This window comes from Lipotes vexillifer, unplaced genomic scaffold, assembly GCF_000442215.2.
Source record: "Lipotes vexillifer unplaced genomic scaffold, Lipotes_vexillifer_v1.1 scaffold390, whole genome shotgun sequence".
Classification (NCBI taxonomy): Eukaryota; Metazoa; Chordata; class Mammalia; order Artiodactyla; family Lipotidae; genus Lipotes; species Lipotes vexillifer.
This window is the reverse complement of record NW_006784503.1, coordinates 2,058,508-2,069,376: the sequence shown is the minus strand read 5'-3', so window position 1 is coordinate 2,069,376 and position 10,869 is coordinate 2,058,508. Positions and strand designations below refer to the sequence as shown.

The 10,869-nt window shown below is 50.1% G+C and overlaps 1 protein-coding gene across 1 annotated transcript in view; it reads left to right on the top strand.

The window, feature by feature from the left end:
- The window catches only part of LPIN1 (lipin 1), a 129,595-nt gene that overhangs the window by 64,574 nt on the left and 54,152 nt on the right, over positions 1-10,869 (top strand). The window lies entirely within an intron of this gene.

Here is a 10,869-nt window from a genome sequence, read left to right as displayed (position 1 = left end):
AAAAAAAAAAAAAAAAAAAAAAAGAAACATGGTCGGACTAACACATGGGGCAGCTGCTGCCGGACTCACCTGGTCCAGAGTGACCAGGGGGAAGGGACTTGCCCCAGCGTGTGCTGTCAGCGCGGCAGCGATGGGCGTGAAGCCCTGGCACCTGGACTTCCAGTCTGGCGTTGTTTACCCTGCATCACGCTGCACCTAAGTCATACTTCCTCGTTGGTCTTTTGTATATAATTTATCACACGTGCCAACTGATAAATATCAACGCACAGTGCTCTGAAGAAAGACTTCCTCTTTGCCGTTAGTATAAATAGCACGAGGGAGATAACGCTGTTTATAAACCAATTTCATTTCCATCTAAGTCTTATTAGTCATAATATCATTTTTGGAATTTCTTAGAAATTGTCTTTTTTTAATGCTTTGTATGAAAACCAGCGTTTGCCTCGTAACCTCCCAGGTGAATGTGATCTTGGCAGCACGATGTTTATGTTGTTACCCAGAGCTGGTCAGACCTCACATTTGGACCCCAGACGTGAAGACAGAGTCTGGAATGTGCTCAGCGGAGATCAGCCAGGGGTGATGGGTGGAGGCCCCCCACCCATCTCTGTGAGGCCCGGCTAGAGTGCTAGGGCACAAGGGGCAGTCACACAGCCACCCTCAGATGAAGAGAGAGACGTCCCGGGGCTTCAGGGAGATGTGGGGAGAACCCCAGAGAGGCAGCTTCTGTCGCATCCTCGAGGAAGAATGGTCCTAGCTAATAAAAGCCAAATGGCTTAAATACGCCCAGTGGCAGATGCTCACTCTCCCAGAGCAAATTCTTCAGTGTCCAGAAAGGTTATAGATGGACGTCCACGTTCAGTTGTTCAATAACTGAGCCAGCTAAGATGTAAGACTTCCAGCTTCTCCAGACAGGAATTAGCCTTGGCTGGTGCCAAGCCCCGTGCCGGGCACAGGTGAGCTTTTGTGTCATCTGCTGGGTGTAGGGGGAGTGGACGTGTGTGGGAAGGGGTGGGACTGGCTAGTTACTCACCAGTCCTCAGAGGTGACTTTCAGACGCTTGAGGTAGATCTGGATAAAAAGGAGGAGGAGGTTTTATCCATGGGTATTTAATTTAGATTTTAATGGTAAAATCTCTTTGCCCTTTTTCTTCGTTAACTCAAAAGTAATGAGACCCTTTCCAGAGCTGCAAGGTCCCTGGGGCATGGCCCTGACTATTAGCTGGTGGCAGGGCTCAGCCGAGCCTGTGCGCTTGCCCTGAGCACCTTCTGCTTGCCTGCGTGTGCCACTTGGAGATGTCAGAGGATGAGGCTGGTCTGCTGCTCCTGGACCAACCGGCAAGCACAGACATACCCCTGGAGCAAGCAGACCAATTTCCAAGCCCGCAGATAAAACTCTTAAAATGTACCGTGGTGGATGACTTTGCCTTCACCGTTGGAGAAGTGAATATATTTTTAAATGCTGTGCGTTATATTTGCCTTTCCGCAGGTATCATTTAAAGTCTGCGCGCGCTGCCCCATAGGTAGGTCGGACCATCAAGTCATACGGGAGGTTGGCAGGATTGTCATAGTGTTGGATATAGACTGAACCTGGGTTTGGATGTTGCTTCCACCCCTTACCCTGCCCAGGTTATATATAGGCTCTCTGCAAACTGGGAAAATTATATCCCTTGCGTCATTATGATAACTAAGCAAACAACTAAAACTCTTGATTATTATCCCACCTGGATGGTGTACCAGCCTTAATGGTATGTGAAAACGGACAGCAGGTTTAAAGGTTTGTGTCACGCTGGTTTGCTGCGTTATTGTCTTCGCCCAGCGTTGCCAGTAAATATGCACTCAGTGGATACTGAGAAGTCCCTCAGATGCGCTCCTTTGACCAGAGTAGCTGGCAGGCCGGCCTGCTGGCCCCAGAGAGCAGCAGCTGGTTGGGTTTCTGGGGGTGTAACCCTGCTGCTGATCACAGGAACACAAAGTCAGAGGCCTCGCCCTGCGTGATGTTGGGTTTTTCCAACCAGGACACTCCCTGCATGTGCCTTCAACCCAGAGTCCACAGGAGTCCCTTAGGCACCTGCTGTGAGGGGAGAGGTGACAGAGCACACGGCTGCGTGCACAGGTGGTGGATTCCTGGCAGGCTCGCTCCAGGAAGCCATGAGTCGTCCTGAGGACAGAAGTGCCAAAGATGTCTTCAGATCCCAGATTGAATGAAGGAGGGTGTCTGACCTTTTAGACCTTGAGGACTGTGGGGGAAGGTTTTGGATTGACCTTCTGCAGCCCCGAGGAGGGGTAGCTGAGGAAGGTGTGAACGCTTGTGAAAATGTCACACCCAGAGCCCACGACTGAGTCCGACTTATCGAGTCATTTGCTCAGGGAAGAAATGGCAGACGTTTGGCCTGTGCTTTCCAAGGGCAAAGACCTTTTCAAAGTCACCGTCTTGTACCTCGCTCTTGGTGACAGCGGCGAGGCCTCATCAGAGAGGGCATGTGAAGACCTGGCCGCCGTGCACACAGCTCACAAGTGCCGGAGGAAGGCGAGCACATCCAGGCCTTTGGAGCCCCATTGACTAAACACACATGCGCACCTGAAAGCGGAGAGCTATGTTTATCTGTGACCTTATCGAGGACTAACAGCCTGGGTGCTCCAGAGAGGTAAGGGGGGAGCCAGCGGATAGAGGAATTTTTTGCTGAAAACAAAAAAATGTAGTTGAGCATCAAAAGATTACTGCTAATGACAAAACCCCAGACATCTCAAGTGAAAGATTTGAGGACTTGTCAACGTACGGGAAGATGCAAGAATCTGGGCTCATTGAAATGAATTCTTTGAAATAGGTTTTTTTTTTTTTTTTTGCTAATGTTTTCACTAATGATTATTTCGATATTCCCAGGAGGTAAAGGTAAAGAAATTGAAGTGTAACGGGATGATTTTTAAGGTCACACATTTGTTAGGGCTACAGCTAAAGGCAGAATCTCTGCTTCGTGCCACCTGAACCAGGACAGCTTGGGAGACCACAGACCTGCCGGACCGGGGCACGAACCCGCGTCCCCTGCATCGGCAGGCGGACTCCCAACCACTGCGCCACCAGGGAAGCCCTGAAATAGATTTTAATTGTCTAGAGCTGGTATCCTGTTTTTCTCCATCCTGAGTTCCCTTCAGGGTGCACTGTTGGGGTGGCTGCAGTGGCGGGTGGCTTGATGGTGGGGTGACATTCATTGTTTACCAGAATGGCAGGCAACGTTATTTGTTTACTGAAATGGCAGGCAGCATTTTTTGTTTGTTTGTCCACACCCCCAATTTTATGCAGTTTCTATTTTTCATACTTATCCTTTATCTTTCATGGCCTGTTTGTTGTCAAGAAACATGTTATGAGCTTGTTACCTAAACTGCATTTGTAGTGAATTTAGTTGGGGGCATTGTATTCATGAGTTTTATGTTCCTAGGAGAGAACAATTCCCGTTTTCTTAATTTCTTCTAATTTTTGAATTTTAGCACTGTTCCCCTCATACCCAGACTTGCTAAGCTACTTTGAGGCGGTGTGTGCACGTCTGGAATTTTTTATGATGGGACAAAAAAAAATTCCCAAACAAATCCCTCTCCCCTACATCCCCGCTCTCCCCCTCCCCCCGCCAAAAAACAAAAAACAAACAAAAAACCCCAACAACCCTAAAACAAAAAAACAGCTCCAAACCCCTGGTTTCTTGCTTGGGATGAAGACTTGCTTTTATGATGTTGTTATGACCAGGTCACAGAATTATCAGCTTAGAGCCCCATTCTTGAATTTCCTTTACAACCTCGTTGTTGGATCGTGGCTGAGATTCTTTGAATACTCCCATTGATGCTGAGCTCACTCGCTCTAACGAGTCAGTTCTCTTAGAAGCTTGGTCTCATAGATTGTGCTTTCCACCCTGGCTCCGGGATGGCCTCTCTCTGATTCCGACTTTAATTACAATCTCTGATCACCGGGGTAGCACTGGATACCCTGTAAATGTGTGCCGAACGTTACCGACTTTTAGAACTAGATGACTGCCATCTGTTTCGCTAAAGCCACACACGACTGGTCTTTCTTTAACTGGGCCTCACCCATTGATACCAGTTCTGTCCAGCAAGAAGGGGAGGCAATGCTACGCGCAGCAGGACAGGGAGGGCCAGGGGTTCAACCTGGGCTCCCGTCCTCACTGCCGCTTACCGGCTGTGCTGCCCTGAACACCACGCAAGCCCGGCGCCCCAGTTCCTTGTCGGAAATGGGGTAATGATGTCGGTCCTGAGTACTCAGTCTATGCAAAGGAGTTTCATAGATTTGCATCAGATGAGCTGCCCTGGGCAAAGGAGTTTCGTGTGTCGTGAAGTGCTGAACAAATGTCGTGTGGAGGCTTGCGTGGCCTTTCACCTGGGATTCAGGAAAAGGTGATTATTAGTGATTAGTGGCCTGCTGAGGATTTGCAGCACCCACGGGGTGGGCGTTAGGTCTGATGGCTTTGGAGTATTCCTTGTTCTCCAGAGTCAGTAGGCACCCGTCGTGGTTTTCCAAGCCCATTTAAATCTTTCTCCAAACCATCATTTTATCTTCTTGCCTCCACTTATTCTCCCTGGAGTTGCTGGTTGTTGCATCAGGTAAGAAGCATGTGTGTTCAGACTGCACCTGCAGCTCCCCGGAGAGCCTCATGGAAACAAGGATCGGCCTGGGGGCGGGGGGGCTGCGTTGACCAACAAAAAGTTAACATCATACGCGATAGAATTTGTTTTCTCAGAGAGCCCGAAATTCTCTTTCATTCTGGATGTCCTTGCAGAGATGATCCACAGGTTAGCCTTTGCTGAAATTCTAGTAGAGTTAGGGAATTTGTTTTCAGTAGTTCTCTTTCATTAGCTTCTGGTACGTTTCCTCATTTCTGTTTATGTGATGACCTGTCTCCTCGTTCCTCATTAAAGCACTAGAATATTGTGCCCACCCGTGTGGCCATGTCTGCCCTGGGGGTCCCCTCTGTGACATAGCTTCGCACCCCCCTACCTGCCACCGCCCCAGTCCTGTTGTGCCACCATGGTCACCAGGGAGAAACAGGCTTCTCCTGCACTCTGGTCCGTCACTCTGGGACGTGCATTTGTTTCAAAGTGATAGAGAGTAGGACCGGGGCAGCTTTGATTGTGCATCCTCTGTTTCCATCGAACCAATGCAAAAGCGTTCCCAACCAATGAAGCATTTTCACTTTTTGGAAGACAGTCACCGTATAGATTTAATTCAATCACATCATTCCACACGTACCTATCTTAATAGACAAATACAAGAGATTAGGCTCCTGGCAAATGCTGAACAATGTAGTCAGAGGTAGCCTGGGAAGTTAAAGGAAACGCGGTCGTGTGTGTCCGCAACATTTCCTGGGTCCCTGGGACCAGAGATGAGCAGGCCCCCTCCCCGTCCTCAAGGAGGGCAGACAGCTTGCTGGATGGGGTCTCTCCAGCCGCTTGACAAATGACAGCCTGCGTTTATCAAGCAACTGCCCAGGATGGGAGGGGTTGGTGTTAACTGAACAGGAGGGCCACTGGAAGGTTCAGTTTGCAAAACGATGAGTGATTTTGGGCGCGTAGATGAACAAGGTATCCTGACATGCAGATGAGGACGTTGGAGACACAATGGGAAATACAGGTTAAGGGGTGATTGTAGAACTCTTGCGGGACTTAAAGAGTTGAAGGTAGAAGGAAATGATGAAGGTGAGGAAGGTTTAACAAAAATGGGGATTCTGAGAATTGTGTTTATTGAGACCGTTTTGCACTCTTTTTGACCTTTGCTAAGGTGAGGTTTCTCAGCCCCGCGCCCTGATCCACCAGCCTTCCTGGAGAGGAGTAGCTCCGACTTGGGTGTCGCCTGTCGTAGCATCACTGTGTCACGGCCGGGAAGCACAGCCACAGTATGAAAATGGAGACACTGTTATTTCCTAGATAACATGCCTTCGATAATAGTCTCCTTGACAGAACCGGGAAGGGAATTAAAATCACTTTTGTCCACTTGCATAATAAATGAGCGGGAATGATTCCTGAATTGACGATTAAAGGGACTGGCCTAAAATAATTCAAAGCCCCATGTTTAGGTTCTTTTTTTAAAAAATTAATTAATTTATTTTTGGCTGCGTTAGGTCTTCGTTGCTGCGCGTGGGCTTTCTCTAGTTACGGCGAGCTGAGGCTGCTCTTCGTTGCGGTGCGCGGGCTTCTCATTGCGGTGGCTTCTCTTGTTGTGGAGCACGGGCTCTAGGCGCACGGGCTTCAGTAGTTGTGGCTCGCGGGCTCTAGAGCGCAGGCTTAGCAGTTGTGGTGCACGAGCTTAGTTGCTCCGCGGTATGTGGGATCTTCCTGGACCAGGGCTCGAACCCGAGTCCCCTGCATTGGCAGGTGGATTCTTAGCCACTGCGCCACCAGGGAAGCCCCTCGTTTTAATAATTGCTGCTCTTCAAGCTGAAGACACTGTTGATTATGAATGTTGCAGATAGAATCCCCAGTGGGAATATGCTTTTGGATTTTTGTGCTCCGTGGTGTATTATCTGTTGGGATCTAATACCACTACTGCAGTGGTTTCTAACTTAGGGAAGAATTATCCGGAAAGACACTGTTCCAGTGGCATGGAATAATCTTAGAAAATTAGTAGTATTCCAGGAGGTCAAGCTAGAAGATGTCATGTTGAGAAAAATATATTTACCTGTTTCCTCACCTCAGAGTTAAGCACAGCTTAGAGAGCCCCAGTTTGGCCAGAGGGTTTTTTCTGGAGGTTTGGCTCAGCTTTCCTTGAAAAACTTTTGAACGAGGGTTGTGGAATCCCGTTGCACGTGGTCAGTGAAGCCTTGTCAGGTGAAGCAGGTGTTTCCTGCCAAATTCTGAGATTAAAATCAAGAGATTGAAAAGTAACTTGGAATGGGGTGAGTGGAGAGCAGGTGTGTCAGAGCTGTTCAGTGGAAGTTGCAGCATTTGTTTTGTGTGCATCTTTGGCTTCTCTTGAGGTCCTGAGGCACTTTCTTCTTCGGGGCAAACGTCCCCCTCAGCGCCTGCTGCTGTGTCTCTGCGGACACCGTGGCGGGAGGGAGGTGAAGGGCGGCAGGGAGGGGGGCTCTGGCTGGCCTGGCTTCTTCACTGACATCAAATTAGCTTCATCCTTGAGCCTTTTACTTCAAACAGAACTGACGGAAGTGAAACTTGGGCACCGGCGCCCAGCTGGTTTATTCTTGTATTCGGTACCTATTCGCCAGCGTGTGTGTACAAGAGACCCCGGATGAAGGGAAGGTCAAGGAGAGTGTGGTTGCCTTCACGCCCCTCGGCCAGGCAGGCACTGGAGGTGTCGTGGGCCCAAGCGGTCACTCAAAGAAACTTTTTAACCAAATAATGGTTCCCCTTCCTGAAATGAGTTTTGGTTAAAGCAGTATTCTCCTTTACCCTCCTTGTAAAAAAGTTTAGAAATGGTGGTAAAATGCACGTGACATAAAATTTATTCTTTTAACCACTTTTGAGTGAACAGTTCAGTAGACTTAACGTAATACATGCACGTGGTTGTGCATTCACACGGTGGACGGTCACCATCTAGCTCCAGAACTTTTCTCATCTTGCACAACTGAAGCTCTGTCCCCTTTAGACATGAACTTCCCCTGCCCTATCCCTACCCCCTGGTAATCACCGTTCTGCCTTCTGTTTCTATGGGTTTATCTGCTCTAGGTACCTCAGATAAGTAGGAGCATACAGTATTTGTCCTTTTGTAACTGGTTTGTGTCACTTAGCGTAATGCCCTCAAGGCTCATGCATGTTGTAACATGTGCCAGAATTTCCTTTCTTTTTTAAGGCTGAGTAGTATTCCATTGTGTCTGTAATACTGCATTCTGTTTATCCATTTATCCATCTGTGGCCGCTTGGGTTGTTCCCACCTTTTGGCTGTTGGGAGTAATGCTGCTGTGAACACGGATGTGCAGGTTATCTCTTTGAGACCTAGCTTTCAGTTCTCTCGACTGTATACCCAGAGGTGGCATTGCTAGGTCATGTGGCAGCCCTGTCTTAAGTTTGTTGAGGGGTCACCACGCCGTCGCTGCACCGTTTTGCAATTCCTCCAACAGTGCACATGGGTTCCATTTTCTTTACATCCTCACCAGTGCATGTTTCTTCCTACCTTTTAGGTAGCAGCCATCCAAATAAATGTGAGGTGGTAGTGTTCTCCCTTCTAAAAAATTGTCAGTGCCCAGTTTGGGCAGCCCCAGGGTGTAGATGTTGACAGTTCCAAGGAGCGTGTTGCCAGGTGGGGTCCTGACCCTGTCATCTGTTAAGGATTATAGACCAGATTTTCTGCCTCCAAATGGAGGTGTCTTCAGATCTGTAGGTAAGTTATTCAATAGAGGGGGAAGCTAAAGATATCAAAGCAACTTCTGATCATTTGTGGTCGGAAAAACACACCAGCCAATCCCGTGGCCCCCACAAAGGGAAGATCACAGGGGCTGGAAATCGAGGAATCTGAGTCCGGCTCCATCTCTGCCGTGGGGGGAGCTTGACCTGAGTCACTTACCGTTTCTGGGCTTATTCCTTGAAAACGAGGGTGTTGGGGCAGCAACTCAGTCAGGATCCTGCCAGCTTCGGAATTCTCAGGTTCTGCGCAATAACCTGGAATTTACTCGTTAGGAGGGGGAGGGATGCTTTGGTCTTGAGGACAAGAGCAGAGAGCAACATTTCGTTTAAATTATTAAAGATGCCCTTTCAGTTGCTAAGGATTGAGGAGTGCAGCCTTTATCTTTGGGACAGTTGGAGCTGGAATTGGACCTTGCAGGTCACCTATGGCCGATGTCCTCATCTTACAGATGAGAAGCTAGGATGCAGAGATGGCAATAGCATCCAGTCCTGAGCTTTCTCTTTCTTATGAATGAAAAATACTGGCTGGCGGGGCCTGAGGCCTTCTCAGGAGCAGTGCCAGCAGAGCAGTGAGCTGGCGTGGGTTCCAGACCTCAGTGCTGGGCAGGTGGTCACTGTTGTTTGGGGTGAGCGTGGTTGGCTCCTATGTGAGGGTGATGAAGTTGGGGGAAGCCATGGGGGATGGGAGGGGGGCTCGACAGAACCAAAGCCAAGGTAGGATTCCAGGCCTGTGATCTTGGGCGTTTGCCTCATGGCACGTTTGCTTGTCCTTAAGTTTTCCCATCTGAAAGGCCTTATACCTCCAGGGTTTGCGTGAGAATCACGTGAACATGAGGCCATGAATATGAAATAAATCATACAAAAATGTTATTTGTACTGCGGGTACCGCTACTGAGTTAGAAGTTTATCTCTCTTAGTGAGCCCAGTATGTTAAACTCTAGTTTGACCATTGTGGTGATGATTTCTTTTATAAAATGATTCCCTACAGGGAGTGTCAAGGTTACAAAGAATCCTTTTCTGTATTGTTCAGGAACTGTCCCCCCTCCCCTTTTGCGTGAAGTTAGTTAACCTGTGCCACTAAGCAGACTTAGAAGGTGCGTCATCTTCTGCATTCTTGTGCCTGGGCCTTTGTTAGCGGTGGGCGCTGCACAGCTAGGGAGCCAGGTCTTCACGTCTGAATGTGTCTTCGGAAGGTCTGCCTGCTTCCTCCTCTGAGGGAATCCAGAGGGCATCGTTTATTAAAGTTGCACGGCGAGCCAGAGGACTTTCTCACACTCTTTTCTTCGAAGCTTTTGTTCACTGCCTTAGGTGTCTGGCTTGTTCTAAATTAGAATTAAATCAGCAGTTCTTGTTTGCCTGCAGGGCATTTGACCGACCACTTTTGAGCCTCTGTTACCTGGTTTGTGAAGCAGGGATGCTAGTATCACTTCTGCTTGTGTCGTAGGGGGTGAGGTGAGGCTTATAAAGGGTAGTTTTTGTTTTGTTTTTTTTGTAACTTGAAAGGACCAGGCTTGATCCTTGGCCTCCAGGAGAATCTGCCTTCACCGAGTGACAGGAAAACCACCTGGCAAAATAGAGACACATCGTCAGAGCGAGAAAGTTCAGTTACAGTGTAACAGAGGCTCGTCGGGGCCAGGTGTGCACACGCGCTGCACCGGCTGCTGGAGCCGTCGTTGGGGCCCTGGGGCGGGTGGCATCCGTGTGGTCCCACGTGCTCCTGGGTGGGTTCCCCGAGGAACTGGGCTGTGTGGGCGAGGGCTGGAAGTCATGCTGGTGAGCCCTGTGTGCTCAGGTGAAACTGGCAGCCTCCAGAGCGTTAAGTGTGCAGAGGGGAGGGCACACGAGAGTCTGGACTCGGCCCCGAAGCGTAGGCGTAGCTGGGGCTGGAGAAGGAAGGACCACTGAGCAGAGCCGCGTCCCCGAGGGAGGCCGGGCCAGTCTGAGTGTCCGAGTCGCATCAGGGCGGGGGACGGGCAACTGGAGGGCGGGCCAGCCCGGCTGGGCAGCCAGGCGGGTGTGGCTCACGCTGGGGTGGCCGTCAGAGCCCCGGCCGTGAGGAGGGCCAGGGCTCGGCGCCGGTGGGGCTCCCGTTGCCCTGTGCCCCAGCGTCTCCCGGGTTGGCGCTCTGCCTTGTTTCTTCCGTCACTGCCGCCTTTCAGGCTGGCATCCTGTCTTGTCGGCACCATCACCAGAAGCCACAGGTGGTCTTCCTGCTTTCAGTGTCTTTTCTTGCCCGCCTTCTCTACATCTTTACCGCAGCGCTCTATCTAAATCACGGATCCAATCCCGATCTTGTGGTTCCCGAGTCCCCGACGGCTTCAGTTGCTGCAAAGCGCCTTCCGAGTCTCCTGGCAGGTGTCGGCTCTCGTCCTCCCCCTGCGTGTTCTCGTCCGCAGGCGCCACCCCCTCTATGCCTGTGCACACACCTGTCTGTCTGCAGCGGCCTGTCCGCCTTCCTCTCCCGGGGAGCATCCCAGCCCTGCCCCCCACCCGTCGACTGTCGGCTCCCTCTCGGGGG